The sequence below is a fragment of the Heptranchias perlo genome, chromosome 20 (genome assembly GCF_035084215.1).
Source record: "Heptranchias perlo isolate sHepPer1 chromosome 20, sHepPer1.hap1, whole genome shotgun sequence".
In the NCBI taxonomy this organism is placed as follows: domain Eukaryota; kingdom Metazoa; phylum Chordata; class Chondrichthyes; order Hexanchiformes; family Hexanchidae; genus Heptranchias; species Heptranchias perlo.
Window position 1 is genome coordinate 10158447 of NC_090344.1, and position 19264 is coordinate 10177710.

The window sequence follows — 19264 nt, forward strand, 5'->3', positions numbered from 1 at the left end:
CAGTTAAGTTTCTGGTCAATGGTGACCCCCAGAATGTTGATGGTGGGGGATTCGGCGATGGTAATGCCGTTGAATGTCAAGGGGAGGTGCTTAGACTCTCTCTTGTTGGAGATGGTCATTGCCTGGCATTTGTCTGGCGCGAATGTTACTTGCCAGTTTTGAGCCCAAGCCTGGATGTTGTCCAGGTCTTGCTGCATGCGGGAACGGACTGCTTCATTATTTGAGGGGTTGCAAATGGAAGTGAACACTGTGCAATCATCAGCGAACATCCCCATTTCTGACCTTATGATGGCGGGAAGGTCATTGATGTTGCAGCTGAAGATGGTTGGCCCTAGGACACTGCCTTGAGGAACTCCTGCAGCAATGTCCTGGGGCTGAGATGATTGGCCTCCAACAACCACTACCATCTTCCTTTGCGTTTGGTATGACTCCAGCCACTGGAGAGTTTTCCCCCTGATTCCCATTGACTTCAATTTTACTCGGGCTCCTTGGTGCCACACTCGGTCAAATGCCGCCTTGATGTCAAGGGCAGTCACTCTCACCTCACCTCTGGAATTCAGCTCTTTTGTCCATGTTTGGGCCAAGGCTGTAATGAGGTCTGGAGCCGAGTGGTCCTGGCGGAACCCAAACTGAGCATCGGTGAGCAGGTTATTGGTGACTCAGTGCCGCTTGATAGCACTGTCGACGACACCTTCCATCACTTTGCTGATGATTGAGAGTCGACTGATGGGGCGGTAATTGACCGGATTGGATTTGTCCTGCTTTTTGTGGACAGGACATATCTGGGCAATTTTCCACATTGTCGGGTAGATGGCAGTGTTGTAGCTGTACTGGAACAGCTTGGCTCGAGGCGCAGCTTGTTCTGGAGCACAAATCTTCAGCATTACAGCTGGGATGTTGTCGGGGCCCATAGCCTTTGCTGTACCAGTGCACTCAGCCGTTTCTTGATATCACGTGGAGTGAATCGAATTGGCTGAAGACTGGCTTCCGTGATGGTTTGGATATCCGGAGGAGGCCGAGATGGATCATCCACTTGACACTTCTGGCTGAAGATGGTTGCTAATACTTCAGCCTTGTCTTTTGCACTCACGTGCTGGACTCCGCCATCATTGAGGATGGGGATGTTTGCAGAGCCTCCTCCTCCCGTTAGTTGTTTCATTGTCCACCACCATTCACGACTGGATGTGGCAGGACTGCAGAGCTTTGATCTGATCCGCTGGTTGTGGAATCGCTTAGCTCTGTCTATAGCATGTTGCTTCCGCTGTTTAGCACATATGTCGTCCTGAGTTGTAGCTTCACCAAGTTGGCACCTCATTTTTAGGTACGCCTGGTGCTGCTCTTGGCATGCTCTTCTGCACTCCTCATTGAACCAAGGTTGATCTCCTGGCATGTTGGTAATGATAGAGTGAGGAATATGCCGGGCCATGAGGTTACAGATTGTGCTGGAATACAAATCTGCTGCTGCTGATGCTCAGTTTTGAGCTGCCAGATCTGTTCTGAATCTGTCCCATTTCGCACGGTGGTAGTGCCACACAACACGTTGGATGGTCTCCTCAGTTCGAAGGCGGGACTTGGTCTCCACAAGGACTGTGCGGTGTCACTCCTACCAATACTGTCATGGACAGATGCATTTGCGACAGGTAGATTGGTGAGGACGAGGTCAAGTAACTTGTTTACAGGAGGGAGGTTGCGGTTTTGGAGACGCAAACTATGATTTTGATCCATCTATAAATCGTGGGATTTAACTGGAGCTTCAAACCAGCACCTTTGACCGCTCAGCCAGGATACTTTCCATCCTGCACTGCAGGAGTAGTTTTACAGGAATAGAATTACAGCAAACAAGAATTCTACCCCTCAAGCACCAATGCTCGCACGGCAGCAGGATGCATGTGTCCAGTTCGAAACCTGTCTGAAGGAACATACAGTCTGACAGAGCCGGAAGTCCAGCAGATTGACTTTCGGTCTGAGCAGAGGATGAGTCTCCTCCTTGAGAGTGTTTCGCCAATCCAGCTCAGAGTGGATTTAGAATCATAAATTCGGGTGTGACTGGAGCCACTTGTGTAAGATGAAGTGCAGGGGGCAGTTTCACATCCTTGACGGACATTTATGATCCTGTTGCGGTTTTGCTGCAAAATTTCACTTCCCAGCTCCCGAAATTAAAATTCAATTCTGGTGGGACTCGAACCCACAACCTTTGAAGATCTTCTCCAATTGATTAGGTAGAAGTCCAACACGCTATCCATTGCGCCACAGAGTCAGTTATGCAATGGGCGGGAGAGCGGGGATCCTGTGCTGTGGTTGAGGCGGTCAGGCTGCTCCTGCTTCCGCCTCTCACATTCCGAGAGCCGCGGTGGCGGTCTGCACGGATCACCCTCCAATGGATCCGGCTCCAGTCGCTTGTTGTTGGCCTGGTCCAAGAACAGTCGCGTCTGACTCCAAATCAGATGGCTGCGTGTTTTGAACCAGGTTGAAATCACAGCATTTTCACTGTGGCTCAGGTTCCTGCCGAAAGATTTTAGATCGGGTCAGTGTTTTAGGGATGGGATGTTCAGTGTTTGTGCAACAATATCAAAATTAAATTTGAGACATTAATGAGCTTTTTTTCTGTTACTTTCTTTTTACACCCTCACCCGTTTTATGTCGAAACAGTTAACAATGTTTAAAGGATGTGGTGTACAGTGTTTGTGGAATCAGTGTAATTAAATTGGATACTTTCATCTGTTCCTTCTCCAACACAGACTCTTATCATTCGATTTGTTGCTTCACCCTGTTTAAAATAGGTTACTCAGTGATAGAAATAAATCAGTAACAGCCCCGAAGCCTCAGCGGGTATATTTGTTCCAATGCTTTGTGATGGTCGCGATTTCCATACAAATGTTCAATCAGCAAATCCCAAAGGGTGTTTTGGGTTTGACAAACTAATTTATTACTTGGCTGGTTCCTGGAAATGATCCAATGGGGATTTCGTTACCCGTACAGATATAGAAATAAATACATTCCATCATTTCACAAATTACAGTTGTGTATATAAATATATCGCGATATTCAACATGGAAAATCAGCTCTCCATATTTTTAAACAGATTTCCTCATTTTATTTTATTAATCCACTTACGTTTCAATGTAAAACACATATTCAGAGCATCCCTCTAAACTTAAAGAATGGTAAAACAATTGCAGATTTTACAAACACATAGCATGCTATCGTATAATAAGATTAAGGCCGACTTTGTGAAATGTTTATTCTAATTGTCTTTATAATGGTACGAAAAATATTTCTCGATGTCCGTCCCCAAGTTAATGGAGAAACTAAGATGAAAACCGAAAGGATTTTTCAAAAACGATTTGATCGGTTCCCACTTCTCCTTTCTTTAATTGTTACCTTTTGCTAATTGTTCATCTTGATCCGTTTGCTTCTTTTTTTCCTCAGTCATTTATGGTGAATTTTCGATCTGTTAACGTTCGTAAATATTTGATTTGTTTGCTCTATTCATCTTGACTTGTGAATTGTTGACCTTCAGGTAAAAGTCTGAAACAGAAATGTGTTCATATTTAGGCGTGACTCTGAAGTGTGAGACCGAGAGGTGATGCCGGATGTGTGACCGAGAGACCAACTGCAGGAGGCAGAACTGTCCGTAATTAACATTCCCCCTGTGGCATTGCTCATGGTAGGTCGGATGACAATGCTTTATATTGACTGAACTGCTATGTACACAACACAGAACATATTCACTGCTGCTTTAAATCCACAAAGTATAATCACCAATAATGACCAAAGTCTCAGATCAGTGAGAATTGAATTATTGTTGGTGAGGGGAGTTTGTACATTAGAAGGAGTTTATACATTTACACCTCCAGGTAAACCTGCAAACCTCTGTCGCCTGTCGGTTAGGTCACCATGAAATGTCCACCTTTCTTTGTGCTTCTGGAATTCTGAAGTGTGATTGAACCTTACCAAAAGTTTTCTATAATTAGTGAGGAAGGAAGGTTTCAGTGTAAATCTAGATATACACGTGGATGTTTCACTGGGTAACCATGGGAATCAGATACATTGCTCATTCCAGTTATTTGTCCAACAGGAAACAGAAATCATTCTCTTCAACTGTACTCGTCCGAAGGAAAAGGAAACAAACAAAACTGCTCAGTTCTTTGTTTTAGCTTCTTCTGCTGGTTTATGATCACTCACCGAGAAAGTGTCAGAGAGAGAGACTGAGAGATTGGATTCGCTTTTTCACTTTGTAATCTATTACACTTTGTAATTATTGTAAGAGACGGTTCCATCCCAACTATCCTGTGCCTGACATTCTCATTGATTTTAAGATGTGCTCCAAATGAGTTTCTACTAATTGCACATTGTGGAGAAAAGCTGAACGCCGAAAACTGCTCTGAAACCAGCTTCACTTCACAACCTTTAATGGAGATGGGTTGCTGGTTGCAGGTAAAGAAGTTTGTAAAATAAGCCCTCGAGAACAGTATCCTCAAAACGTGTTTTGGACACATTTGCAGGTCAAACATCTTACATTAAATGCAACAAATATTCAAATACGTCACAAGTGTTAATATTAACGAGGAAGGATCTGGTTCTGGGGAATGAGGTGGGTCAAGTGGAGCAAGTGTCACTTGGGGAATATTTAGGGAACGGTGATCATAGTATCATAAGGTTTAGATTAGTTATGCAAAAGGAGAAGGAGCTATTTTAAGTAAAATACTTGATAGGAGGAGGGCCAATTCAAGTGGGTTCAGAACGTACCAGGCCCGTGTAAATTGGAATCAAAGATTGGCAGGCTAAAATGTAATCGAACAATGGGTGGCATTTTAAGAGAAGATGTTTCGGGTGCACTCTAAGTAGATTCCCAGGAGGGGGAAGGCAGGGCAACTAAAGCCAGAGCCCCATGGATGAGGAAAGAGATAGGGGGTTAAATGAAGCATATAATGACAGATGTCAATTTGACAATACAAGTGAGAACCAGGCTGAATATAGGAAGTACCGTGAAAAAGTAAATAAGAGGGGTAAAGAGAGAATATGAACATAGATTGGCGGCTAACAGAAGAGGTAATCCAAAAGTCTTCTGCAGGCATATAATTAGCGAAATGGGAATAAGAGGAGGGGTGAGGCCGATTAGGGACCAAAAAGGAGATCTACGCATGGAGGCAGATGGCATGACTGAGGCACTAAATGAGTACTTTGCGTCTGTCTCTACCAAGGAAGAAGATGCTGCCAAAGTCACAGTAAAAAGGGAGGTTGTTGAGATACTGGATGGGGTGAAAATTGATACAGAGGAGGCATTTGAAAGGCTGGCTATGCTTAAAGTTGATAAGTCACCCGGTCCAGATGGGACGCTTTCAAGGTTTCTGAGGGAAGTAAGGGTGGAAATTTCAGAGGTGCTGGTCATAATCTTCCAATCCGCCATGGAAGCGGGGGTGATGCCAGAGGACTGGATAATTACCAATGGAACATCCTTGTTCAAATAGGGTGTAAGGATAAACCCGGCAACTACAGACCAGTCAATTTAAACTCGGAGGTGTGATGCGTTTAGAAACGATGATCTGGGCCAAAATGAATAGTCACTTGGGCAAGTGTGGATTAATAAAGGAAAGCCAGCATGGATTTGTTAAAGGCAAATCATGTTTGACTAACTTGAATGAGGTAACAGAGAGGGTTGATGACGGCAATGCGGTTGATAAAATGCCACACAACAAGAAGAACAACTTGCATTTATATAGCGCCTTTAACGTAGTAAAACTTATCAAGGCAACTCACAGGAGCGTAATCAAACAAAATGTCACACTGAGCCACGTAAGGAGGTTTTAAGATAGGTGAATAAAATCTTGGTCAAAGATGGAGCTTTTAAGGAGCATCTTAAATGAGGAGAGAGAGGTAGAGAGGCGGAGAGATTCAGGGCAGGAATTCCAGAGCTTAGGGCCGAGGCAGCTGAAAGCACGGCCGTCAATGGTGGAGCGATTAAAATCGGGGATGCACAAGAAGCAAGAATTGGAGGAGCACAGAGATCTCGGAGGGTTGTAGGGCTGGAGGAGGTGATAGAGATAGGGAGGGGCGAGGCCATGGAAACATTTGAAAAAAAGAAGGAGAAATGTACGGCTGGTGGAAGTTACAGGGATAGGAAGGGGGACGCCATGGAGGGATTTGAAAAGAAGGATTGGAATTGGTGGGCTGTAGGAGGTTTCAGAGATAGGGAGTGGCGAGGCCATGGAGGGATTTGAAAACAAGGAGGAGAAATGTACGGCTGGTGGAAGTTAGAGAGATCGGGAGGGGTGAAGCTGTGGAGGGATTTGAAAACGAGGATGAGAACTGTAGGGCTGTAGGAGGTGACAGAGATCGGAAGGGGCGAAGCCATGGAGGGATTGGAAAACAAGGATGAGAATTTTAAAATCGAGGCTTTCCCGTACTGTGAATCAATGTAGGTCAGTGATCACAGGGGAGATAGGAGAACGGGGTTAGGTTACGGTCAGCGGAGTATTGGATGTAAGGGGGGAAGATGGGAGGCCAGCCAGGAGACCATTGGAATAGTCCAGTCTTGAGGTAATATAATACGCTTGTCAGCAAAATTGAAGCTATTGGAATAAGTAGGGGCAGTGGCAGCATGGATGCGAATTGGCTAAATGACAGGAAACAGAGTGTAGTGTTGAACGGTTGTTTCTTGAAGATATACAGTGGTGTTCTCCAGTGGTCGGTACGAGGACCACTGATTTCTTGATATATAATGATGACTTGGACTTGGGTGCACAGGGCACAATTTCAAAAATTGCAGATAACTCAAAAGTTAGAAGTGTAGTAAACAGTGATGAGGATAGTAATAGACTTCAAGAGGACATAGACAGGCTGGTGGAATGGGTGGACACGTGGCAAATGAAATTTAATGCAGAGAAGTGCGAACTGATATATTTTGAAAGGAAGAACGAGGAGAGGCAAAATAAACGAAATGTTACAATACTGAAGGGGGTGCAGGAACAGAGACCTGGTGGGATCTGGGCACAAATCTTTGAAGGTGGCAGGACAGATTGAGAATGAAGTTAAAAAGGAGACTGGATCCTGGGCTTTATAAATAGAGGCGTAGCGCACAAAAACAAGGAAGTTATGTTAAACCTTTATAAAACACTGGTTCGGCCACAACTGGAGCATCTGGGCACCACAGTTTAGGAAGGATTTGAAGGAATTAGAGACGGTGCAGAAGAGCTGCAGAAAAGAAGGTGCAGAAATGGTTCCAGGGATGAGGGACTTCATTTCCACGAATAGACTGGAGAAGCTGGGGTTGTTCTCCTTCGAACAGAGAAGGTTGAGAGGAGATTTGATGGAAGTGTTCAAAATCATGACGGCTTTCGATAAAGTAACTATGGAGAAAGTGTTCCCATTGGCGGAAGGCTCAAGAACCAGCGGACACAGATTTAAGGTGATTGGCAAAAGAACCAAAGGCGACATGAGGAAAAAAGAATAAGCAGCGAGAAGTTCTGATCTGGAATGCACTGCCTGAAAGGGTGTTGCAAACAAATTCAATCGTGGCTTTCAAAAGGGAATTGGATAAATAGTGTAAGGGAAAATGTTGCAGGGCTACGGGGAAAGAGCATGGGAATGGGACTAATTGGAATACTCTTACAAAGAGCCGGTACAGACTCGACGGGCCGAATGACCTCCTTCTGTGCTCCAACAAATCAATAATTTGTCAAGCTCAAAGTGCTTGCTACTTCAATGAGAGGTCCGTCTGTACAAAGAACAAGCACTTCCGCATTGCAGTTCTGCAGTCCTTTCCTTGTTGGCTCCGGAATTAATACAAATTCCGCCCTGTGTTATTTTGTCGTTTAATCCACAAATGAGGTAAATATCAGGGAGAATAAAACGGCTCCACTGTGAATCGAACCGATGACCACTTGTTACGAAAGAGGCAATTTGCCCAGCCTCTGTCTTGCCTCGGGAGGACTCGAGGCAAGACAGAGGGTCAGAGGGATCTTGGTGTGCAAGTTCACAGATCCCTGAAGGCGGCGGAACAGGTAGATAAGGTGGTAAAGAAGGCATATGGGATACTTGCCTTTATTAGCCGAGGCATAGAATATAAGAGCAAGGAGGTTATGATGGAGCTGTATAAAACACTGGTTAGGCCACAGCTGGAGTACTGTGTGCAGTTCTGGTCGCCACACTACAGGAAGGATGTGATCGCTTTGGAGAGGGTGCAGAGGAGATTCACCAGGATGTTACCAGGGCTGGAGCGCTTCAGCTATGAAGAGAGACTGGGAAGATTGGGTTTGTTTTCCTTGGAGCAGAGGAGGCTGAGGGGGGACATGATTGAGGTGTACAAAATTATGAGGGGCACAGATAGGATGGATACTAAGGAGCTTTTTCCCTTCGTTGAGGGTTCTATAACAAGGGGACATAGATTCAAGGTAAAAGGCGGGAGGTTTAGAGGGGATTTGAGAAATAACTTTTTCACCCAGAGGGTGGTTGGAGTCTGGAACTCACTGTCTGAAAGGGTTGTGGAGGCAGGAACCCTCACAACATTCAAGAAGCATTTGGATGAGCACTTGAAATGCCATAGCATACAAGGCAATGGACCAAATGCTGGAATATGGGATTAGAGTAGACAGGGCTGATGGCCGGCGCGGACACGATGGGCCGAAGGGCCTCTATCCGTGCTGTATAACTCTATGACTCTATGACTCTATGAGACAAATTAAGCTGCAAACGTCCCAGCTCCTCTGACTGACACCGAGCATCTACCTGTCATTGTCTGTTAGCGTTTGAGACAGTTTGTATTTTTCCATTTATCTTGTCTATTTCGCTGTGTTTACCGATACTCTGTATCTCTCGCTCTGTTTAGGGATGCTCTGTATCTCTCGCTGTGTTTACCGATACTCTGTATCTCTCGCTCTGTTTAGGGATGCTCTGTATCTCTCGCTGTGTTTACCGATACTCTGTATCTCTCGCTCTGTTTAGGGATGCTCTGTATCTCTCGCTGTGTTTACCGATACTCTGTATCTCTCGCTCTGTTCAGGGATACTCTGTATCTCTCGCTGTGTTTACCGATACTCTGTATCTCTCGCTGTGTTTACCGATACTCTGTCTCTCCCGCTGTGTTTACCGATACTCTGTATCTCTCGCTGTGTTTACCGATACTCTGAATCTCTCGCTGTGTTTAACGATACTCTGTATCTCTCGTTGTGTTTCCCGATAATCTGTATCTCTCGTTTTTTTTACCGATACTCTGTATCTCCCGCTTTGTTTACCGATACTCTGTATCTCTCACTGTGTTTACCGATACTCTGTATCTCTCGCTGTGTTTAGCGATACTCTGAATCTCTCGCTGTGTTTACCGATACTCTGTATCTCTCGTTGTGTTTATCTCTCTGTATCTCTCGCTGTATTTACCGATACTCTGTATCTCTCGCTGTGTTTACCGATACTCTGTATCTCTCGCTGTGTTTACCGATACTCTGTATCTCTCGCTGTGTTTACCGATACTCTGTATCTCTCGCTCTGTTTAGGGATACTCTGTATCTATCGCTGTGTTCACCGATACTCTGTATCTCTCGCTGTGTTTCTCTCTCTGTGTCAATCCGTCGGCTGATTCTGAATGAACAATGAAATAAATGAAGGGTTTTAGACAATTCTCCCTCTGACACTGAGGAACCAATGAGCGAAACTTTATAATAAGATATTGTTTATTGTGATGCAGCGAAGAAAACATTGCATTTTGGATGTTTTAGGTTCAGTTATGTACAAAAAGAAACCGTGTTTGCAACAAGCTGCCTTTTAAGTTGATGTCAGGCTCGCTAACATTGCAGCACGAGGTACAGGCACCGCGCTGATGACCTTCATGTGTATACCGGCCTTTTAGATACTTCGTGTGACACAAGAACTTTCCAATCCCCGATCTCCTGGACACCGACAGATTCGTCGAAACAGCATTCACCGGCAGGACCGATATCGCGCCCCCTTTGCCGGACTTCAGCAAATTTAACGTTGAAAATACAAAGCAGGGCGGACAGTATCTGGAAAACAGTTAAACTTTCAGTGTTCAGACTTTAGTGAGAACTATAAACAGGACATTGGGTAGATATTAAGTGGGTGTGCAGTAGGAGTGCGCTGTTGTTTTATAAAGTGTGGGAGTGCAGATATGAGTGTGATGTTCACATATGAACTGTGGATGGGTATATATGAGTTTCTTGTTTATTATGAGTGCGGTGTTTATATATGAACAGTGGGAGTGTATCTATGAGTGCGATGTTTATATATGAACTGTGGGTGTCTATACATGAGTGCGATGTTTACATTTGAACTGTGGGTGTGTATATATGAGTGCGATGTTTATATATGAACTGTGGGTGTCTGTACATGAGTGCGATGTTTACATTTGAACTGTGGATGTCTATACATGAGTGCGATGTTTGTATTTGAACTGTGGGTGTGTATATATGAGTGAGCTGTTTATATATGAACTGTGGGTGTGTATATATGAGTGCGATGTTTGTATTTGAACTGTGGGTGTGTATATATGAGTGTGATGTTTGTATTTGAACTGTGGGTGTGTATATATGAGTGCGATGTTTATATATGAACTGTGGGTATGTATATATGAGTGCGATGTTTATATATGAACTGTGGTTATGTATATCTGAATGCGATGTTTTTATTTGAATTGCGGAATCAACAGGAGGGGCAATTCCTCCTGGGGTTATTTTTTTTAAGACAATGACATAAAGTGAAACGTATACATGGGGCCGAAATAGTTCAGTTGGGAGAGCGTTAGACTGAAGGATCTAAAGGTCCTTATTTCAATCCCGAGTTTCGGCGGTTATTGAGTTTCTTCTTCGATTCTCGCATTTATTTACAGTGAAATTTGATACCCGCCACTGAAGGATTAGGGATGGAATAGAAAGGCATCAAGGATGGGACATATTTATATCGTCTGCAGTTGATTTTTAATTCTCTGTTACCTTCTGCCCTTTTCTCTTGCTTTTTTCTCTCTCGGTGCCAGGTGACTATTTGATTTGATGCATTTGTCCGAAACTGATCACTTTTCCACATCTCGGGGCGGTCAGACTCGCTCTGTCTGTCTGTTGCTGCTGATGATCATTAATGGGAACAGGCCGCGAGTTGAACGTTTAACTGCAAACCGCAGAAAAACAAATAAAAAGAAAGACTTGTTTCTCCGGCCCAGAGGTAAAGTTACAATGGATGTGATTCAAAAAGCTGGCCCGTGAATTTGTCTGTGGATATTTTTTCAAAGCTTCGATTTTAAAAGTTGCAAAAACATGAAATAAATTAAGGTAAATTACAAGAATCGAATCCATGATCACGACATCACCGGAAACTCGATGCAAATGAGTTAACCGGCCCTACCAACAGCACATTCGGCTGTTTAATTAATTTTTGTATCTGCAGCGATTTCTGTACTTGGACCCCGAAATCTCTCTGCTCCTCCACAGCACCGAGTTTCTCACCATTTATAAAATACTCTGATTTATCTTTCTTAGATGTAAAGTGTATGACCTCGGTATTCCCCACATTGAACTCTATTTGCCACAGTTTTGTCCACACACTTAATCTATCAATTCCCACTTTTCAATTTCCTGCTACCATCTGCGTTTCTTCCTGCGTCACCAGAAGGCTGCGTGTTCAAAACACGGGGTAACCGTTGCCTTTAGAGCTGATAGGATTCTGTATCGTTCCGTAATGAATGTTTCATCTGCTTTTTCTCAATAAACAGAACCTTGCTCTAAATTCTGGTTCTCTGGTTCTCAAATTTCAGCAAATCGTTTCATTTTGCCCTCGACCTTTGATCTTGTGCTGCGAATGAAACTTTTGCAAAGAGGGAGAAGAAGCCCCCAAATCGCCCCACGTGTATCTCAAACGCTTTGGGAAGAAGTTCTGTGTAAACAATCAGGAATTTAAAGGCACCTCAATGACCTGCACTTTCATTGAATGATTTTTTTTCGACATTGGAATCGACGAGAAATCGCTGTCGGCTTTCATCTCACTGAAGTGGAGAGTGTGGCCGCCTTGTATCGATCAACGTGTTAGTGACGAGTTTGGGTTAAGCACGGGTCGCGTTTATTTCTGAAATCTCACCAAGCACCGGGGAAAAGAAACTTAGAATCAAACTGTCCCTGTAAGTGATATATTGAAGGGAATATCGCTCCAAACAGATCTGGACAATGCGCAGCGCAGCCGCACCGGAGTTCCAAATCCACCCTCTCACCACTCGGCAATCGCATTAACTGAACTTTACTCTGGCCCGTGTCACCGCGCTGAAATCGAGTCTTTCACGGACACATTTTTTCTTAACATAATAATTACTGGTTTAAGAGTGAAAATTGTCGTCCACTTCACTGCAAGTGCAAGAGACAACTTTGTAGACACCGTGTAGTGTCACAGACCTGCTGGTTTGTCCTGCTCAATTAATCTCATCTCATTTTCAGCAAACCTGAATATTACTGGAACAGAGAATGGCGAATCACAGCTCAGAAATCAATCCTCTCTACTACGAGGGGACTGAGTCTTTCAACATTCAGGTGTTTAATGGCAAGGTGAGTTTAATTTTCAGAAATAATACAGCACAGATTTTGACTCGTGCAAGCTGCACACCCTTTATTTTGGAAAAGTAAACTGATTGGAAGAAAGCTGTTACATTGAGTGCGGCAACCTGAAGCTTCAGCTCTGTGAATTCGTCCTTGCGCAATAGCAAACTCTGTCTCTGTGGCGCAATTGGTTAGCGCGTTCTGGCAGTCAACTAAAAAGTTGGTGCTTCGAACTCAGCCGGGGACGCTAGAGCAACCTTTTACCTTAACATTCATTGTCTCGCATTTCTTGGGTTCGAATGTGTGTCTTATCTGCCAGAAAATGTACCGTAAACATTGCCAGCTTAGTGCGTCTGATTTTCCACCATTTATTCTGCGGTTGGATAACAGGCATCTGAAAAATATCCAAAAAAACGAGATTGGCTTGAACGAAGTCGGAATACTTCTTGACAGAGAAGGTTCGAAGGTTGCAGGCGAGCTCCTTCAGACTGAATCACACTGACATGGATATTTCTGCAGTGAGCGACATCAGACTGTTTCCACAATGAATGTCACTCCCTTTATTTTGGAGAAGTGAAATGGTATTCACATTCCGACAGTTTTCAGTTGCTTTGTGAGAGATCGTTAAAGGATCAATCTCCGGTTAAGGCGGCCTTTTTCTCTCTCTCTGTTTGCCGAATCCAAAATGAAATTGGAGCTGGACTCTTCATGCAAGAAATCAGGAATCACTTTAGCAAACAAAATACAGCCGAAAGCTGGAAATCTCTCATCCCAAAGGATGTGGATTGTGGCTCAAATCTAATTTTCAAATCTGATATTGATAGATCTTTTTCCGTTTCGATTACCAAGGGATATGAGTCCAAGGCGGGGAAACAGACATGAATTACTGATCATCTCATGATCAAATTGAATGAGACAGCAGGTTCGAGGGGCTGAATGGTCTTCTCCTGTCCCGATGTTCCTCTCCTGCTCAGCGCGGGGCTGGACGTCTGGTAAAAGGCATCAGATTGACTCGAGAATGAGAAGTGTGTGTTCAGATTCAGCCACCTTGTGATTGTCGTACAAACTGAACCCCAACACCAACGTCACCACCTGCCTCTCTGCAATAATAGGATGAGAAGGAGCCCTGTCGCTGGCCCGGCTCGATCAGTCGGTAAAGCACGAAATTCCTCATCTCAGGGTCGTGGGTTTAAACCACAGCTTGGGCGTTTTGTGTTCTATTTTTCACAGTGGGTGATGAAAGGTTCAAAGTGCAACCTCTTATCTCCAGTTCACGAAATCCAGTTATATAAACAGACAAAACACTGAGCTGTGTGAAAGGAAACCGTGAGCGTTGCCAAATATCCAGCCCCTCCCGGTACTATCTTCTCATTCCCTCCACATGGGACACGACAGATACCGTTTCAATAGTTTTCATTTTTGCTGTTATTAAAAATGTTGATGGTTAGGAAGTGTACTATTTAGAAGATGCCAACTCTGGATCCATTCGCCTCTCTGATACATCCTGAGCCCACATTACCCTCTTTGATTCTCCATGAGCTGCTCATCTTCTGTGATATCCTCAGAGAGCCCATGATCCTCTTTGAACCATGTCAGCGCCCTTTACACTCTCTGGTCCCCGCTGAGTGCCCCTCACCCACTGACACGCCCTGAGCGTCCTTACACTCTCTGATACCCTCTGGCAGTCCTTCCCCTCTGCGAGATCTCAATATACTCTCTGATACCCTCTGAATGCCCGCTCCCCTCTCTGAGATGCCCTTGCCCCAATGGATCGCCACTAAGAAGCGATTAGACCCCCCGATGCCTTGTCAGAACACATTACCGTCCCTGCTTTCAAAGTGCAGTGTAACTTCACAGGTGGATCTACCGGTCTGTGTTAAGAATGAGATCCAGATTTGTTCGGTCGCTGTTGCTTCCGCCTCTCCCACTCTGAGAGCTCTATTGGCAGTCGGTACTGATCTTCCTCCTATAAACTGGGTGTGGATCTATGAGTGCGCTGCTGATTGATAAACTTTGGGAGTTTATGTATGACAGCGATGCTTATATATGCTCTGTGGGTGTGTATATATGAGTGCAATGTTTATATATGAACTGTGGAATGAACAGGAGGGGCAATTCCTCCTGGGGCTATATTTACTTCCACGACAATAACACGAAATAAACGATGGATGTGGATCCGAAATAGCTCAGTTGGGAGAGTGTTAAGGTCCTTAGTTCAATCCCGTGTTTCGGCAGTTTATGGTTGTTTAGTATCTCCTTCCTTGCTTCGATTCTCGCATTTATTTTTAGTAAAATTTGATACCCGACACTGAAGGATTGGGGATGGAATAGAAAGGCATCAAGGATGGGAAATATTTCTATCGTCTCTATGTAGTTTTTATTTCTGTTACCTTCTGCCTTTTTCTCTTGGTTTTGTCTCTCTCGTGCCGGGTGATATTTGATTTGATGCATTTGTTCTAAACTGATCCCTTTTCCACATCTCGGGGCGGTCAGACCCGCTCTGTCTGTCTGTTGCTGCTGATGATCATTAATGGGAACAGGCCGCGAGTTAAACGTTTATCTGAAACCGGAGAAAGACAAAAAAAGACTTGTTTCTCCGAGGGCAAAGTTGCAATGGATGTTATTCAAAAAAACTGTCCCCGTGCATTTGTCTGTGGGTTTTTTTGTAAAGCTTCGATTTTAAAAGTTACAAAAACCCGAAATAAATAAAGTAAATTACAAGAATCGAATCCGTGATCATGACATTACGGTATACTCTATGCAAATGAGCTAACCGGCCCGACTAACGGCACATTCGATTATTTTTTTACCTGTACGCTGGCTGGTAGCGGTTTCTGTACATGGCCCTCTAAATCTCTCTGCTCGTCCACAGTTCCGAGATTCTCACCACTTTAGAAAATACTCTGATTTATCTTTCACAGATTTACAGTGCATGACCTCGCTCTCCCCCACATTGAACTCTATTTGCCGCAGTTTTGCCCACTCACTTCATCTATCAATTCCCACTTTTCAACTTCCGGTTTTTAAGCGACATTACTTGTTGTGCCACCAGAAGGCTGCGTGTATAAATCATGGGTAACCGTTAATTTTAGAGCTGGATTCTGGATCGTTCCGGAATTAATGTTTTATCTGCTTTTTCACAATTAACAGAACCTTGCTCTAAAGTCTGCTTCCCGAGTTCTCAAATTTCAGGAAGGCGTCTCATTCTGCCCTCGACTTTTGATCTTGACCTGCAGTTGAAACTTTTGCAAAGAGGGGAAATATGTCCCCAAATCACTCCACGTGAATCTCAAACGCTTTGGGATGAAGTTCAGTTCAAACAATCAGGACTTTAAAGGCCCCTCAATAACCTGCACTTTCATTGAATGAGTTTTGTTCGTCATTGCATTCGATCGTGAAATCGCTCTCCGCTTTCATCTCACTGAAGTGAAGAGTGTGACGGCATCAGACTAACTCCAGAAAAAAAAACGGGTGTTCAGAAGGAGATACCCTGAGATTGTGGAACGAACTGAACTCCTGCAGCAAAGCCAACAGCTGTCTCTCTGCAATAATAGGATGGGAAGAATTTTGATCGTCGGCCCGGCTAGCTCAGTCTGTCGAGCATGAGACTCTTAATCTTAAGGTCGTGGGTTCGAGCCCCACTTTGGGTGATTTGTGTTGTATTTTTCACACTGTGTGATAAAAGTTTCAAAGTGCAACCCCTTCTCTCCAGTCATATCACCAGACACAACCCTGAGCTGTCTGAAAGGAAACCGTGAGCCTTGCCAATTATCCACTCCCTCCTGATTCTGCCTTCTCGTTCCCTCCACATGGGACACGGACAGGTTATCGGTTCAGTCCGCTTCATTTTTTGCCGTTATTAAAAATGTTGAAGGTTAGAAAATGTAATATTAAGAAGATGCCAACTCTGGATCCATTCGCCTCTCTGATACCTCCTGAGCCCACCTTACCCTCTTTGGTTCACCCTGAGCTCCTTATCTTCTCTGATACGCTCTGTCTCTTACCTTCTCCGATACCGTCAGTGAGTCCATGATCCTCTTTGAAACCTGTCAGCGCCATTTACCTGCTCTGATGCCCACTGAGTGCCCCTTACACAGATACGTCCTGAGCCCCCTTACACTCTCCCATACTCGGCAGTCCTTCCCCTCTCTCAGATCTTAATACACGCTCTGATGCCATCTGACTGTCCCTTCCTCTCTCTGAGCCCCCTTACACTCTCTGATGCCATCTGACTGTCCCTTCCCCTCTCTGAGATCCCCTTGGCCCGATCGATCGCCACTAAGAACCCATTACCCTCACTGATACACAAATGCGATGTAATTTCACAGGTGGATCTACCGGTCTGTCTTAAGGATGAGATCCAGAGTTTGTTCGGTCGCTGCTACTTCCGCCTCTCCCACTCTGAGAGCTGTATCGGCGGTCGGTACCGATCTTCCTCCTATAAACTGGGTGTGGATGTATGAGTGCGCTGCTGATTTGTAAACTGTGGGAGTTTATATATGAGAACGATGTTTATATGTGAAGTCTGGGTGTTTATATATGAGTGCGATATTTATATATGAACTGCAGGTGTGTATATCTGATTGCTATGTCAATATATATGAACTGTGGGTGCGTGTATGAGTGCGCTGTTTAGAAACGAACTGTGGGGTTTTATATATGAGTGCGATGTTTATATATGAACTGTGGTTGGGTATATGTGAGTGCGATGTTTATATATGAAGTGCGGTAATGAACAGGAAGAGCAAGGCGTCGCGGCGGTGATATTTTGTTGCAGGACAATGAGGCAACGTTGAATTTGCTGTTGGGTCAAAATCGCTGAGTTGGAATTGCGTTAAACTGAAGATCTAAAGGTTATTCATTCAATCCCGGGTTTCGGCAGTTTTTGGTTATTTGGTTTCTTCTTCTTTGGGTCGATTCTCGCATTTATTTACAGTGAAATTTGATTCCCGCCACTGAAGGATTGGGGATTGAATAGAGAGACATCAAGAATGGGAAATATTTCTATCGACTTGATTTAGTTTTTATTTCTCGATTCCCTTCTATCTTTTTCTCTTGGTTTTCTCTCTCTCGGTGCCGGGTGATTATTTGATTTGATTCACTTCTCCAAAGCCGATGCCTTTTCCACATCTCGGGGCGGTCAGACCCGCTCTGTTTGTCTGTTGCTGCTGATGATCATTAACGGGAACAGGCCGCGAGTTAAACGTTTCTCTGCAAACCGGAGAAAGACAAATAAATAGAAAGACGTGTTTCTCGGCCCAGGGGTAAAAGCTACAATGGATGTTATTCCAAAAATTGTCCCCGTGACTTAGTCTGTGGATCTGTTTGTAAAGCTTGGATTTTAAAAGTCATATAAACACGAACCAAAGCCCCTTCTCAGCCCATACAGGAATCAAACCGCGATCGGGACATTATGACACGTCTAAGCAAAGGAACGAACCGTTGCTAACATCCCATTAACGATTTTCAATCGTTTTTGTACCTATAGTAGTTGGTAGCGGTTTCTGTGCACGGACCCCGAAATCTCTCTGCTCCTCCACAGTTCCCAGCTTCTCACCATTTATCTTTTTTCGATTTAAATGGATGACTTCGCTCTCCCACACATTGACCTCCATTTGCCGCAGTTTTGGCCACTCACTTAATCTATCAATTCACACTTTTCAACATCCTGCTTCTATCTGCATTACTTATTGCTCCCCCAGAAGGCTGCGTCTTCAAATCCCGCCGGGGTAACAGTTGCTTTTTGAGCTGATAGCATTCTGGATCTTTCCAAAATAAATTCTTTATTTTCTTTTTCTCAACAAACAGAACCTTGCTCTAAAGTTTGGTTTCTTTGTTCCCCGGTTTCAGGGAGGTGTCTCATTCTGCCCTCGACTTTTGATCTCGAACTGCGGTTGAAACTTTCGCGAAGAGGGAGAAGTCCCCAAATCGCTCAACCTGAATCTACAACGCTTTGGGAAGAAGTTCAGTGCAAACAATCAGGAATTTAAAGGCACCTCAATGACCTGCACTTTCATTGAATGAGTTTTCTTCGCCATTACATTCAACCGTGAAATCTTTCATCTCACTGAAGTGAAGAGTGTGGCCGCCTTGTATCTGTCAGTGTGTAAGTGACGAGTTTGGGGTCGGAATGGGTCGCGTTCCATTTTGAAATCTCACCAAGCACCAGAAAAAAGAAACTTGAAATCAAACTGTCCCTGTAAGTGATGAATTGAATGAATATCGCTCCAAGCAGATCTGGACAATGCGCAGTGCAGCCGCACAGGAGTTCCAAATCCACCCTCTCACCACTCGACAATCACAATTTTACTCTGGCCCAGTGTCACTCGGCTGAAATCAAGTCTTTCTCGGCCACATATTTTCTGAACATCATAGTGACTGGTTTAAGAGTGAAAACTGCCGTCCGCTTCACTGTAAGTGCAACAGACAACTTTGTAGACACCGTGTAGTGTCACAGACGTGCTCGTTGGACCTGCTCATTTCATCTCATCTCATTTTCAGCAAACATGAATATTACTGGAACAGAGAATGGTGAATCACAGCTCGAAAAATCAATCCTCTCTACCACTGGGTGACCGAGTCTTCCAACATTCAGGCATTTAGGGGCAAGGGGAGTTTGATGTTCAGAAATAAGACAGCACCGATTTTCACTCGTGCAAGCTGCACACCCTTTATTTTGGAAAAGTAAACTGATGGTAAGACAGCTGTTACAGTGATCGTTTCAAGCTGAAACGTTA

At 44.3% G+C, this 19264-nt stretch overlaps 2 non-coding genes across 2 annotated transcripts; both read left to right on the forward strand.

The window, feature by feature from the left end:
* Positions 1-10726: 10726 nt before the first annotated feature.
* trnaf-gaa (transfer RNA phenylalanine (anticodon GAA)) lies at positions 10727-10800 on the forward strand. Its single transcript has one exon. It is a non-coding gene; the product is annotated as a tRNA-Phe (tRNA).
* Positions 10801-16104: 5304 nt separating this feature from the next.
* On the forward strand, positions 16105-16177 carry trnak-cuu (transfer RNA lysine (anticodon CUU)). Its single transcript has one exon. It is a non-coding gene; the product is annotated as a tRNA-Lys (tRNA).
* The last annotated feature ends 3087 nt before the right edge of the window (positions 16178-19264 follow it).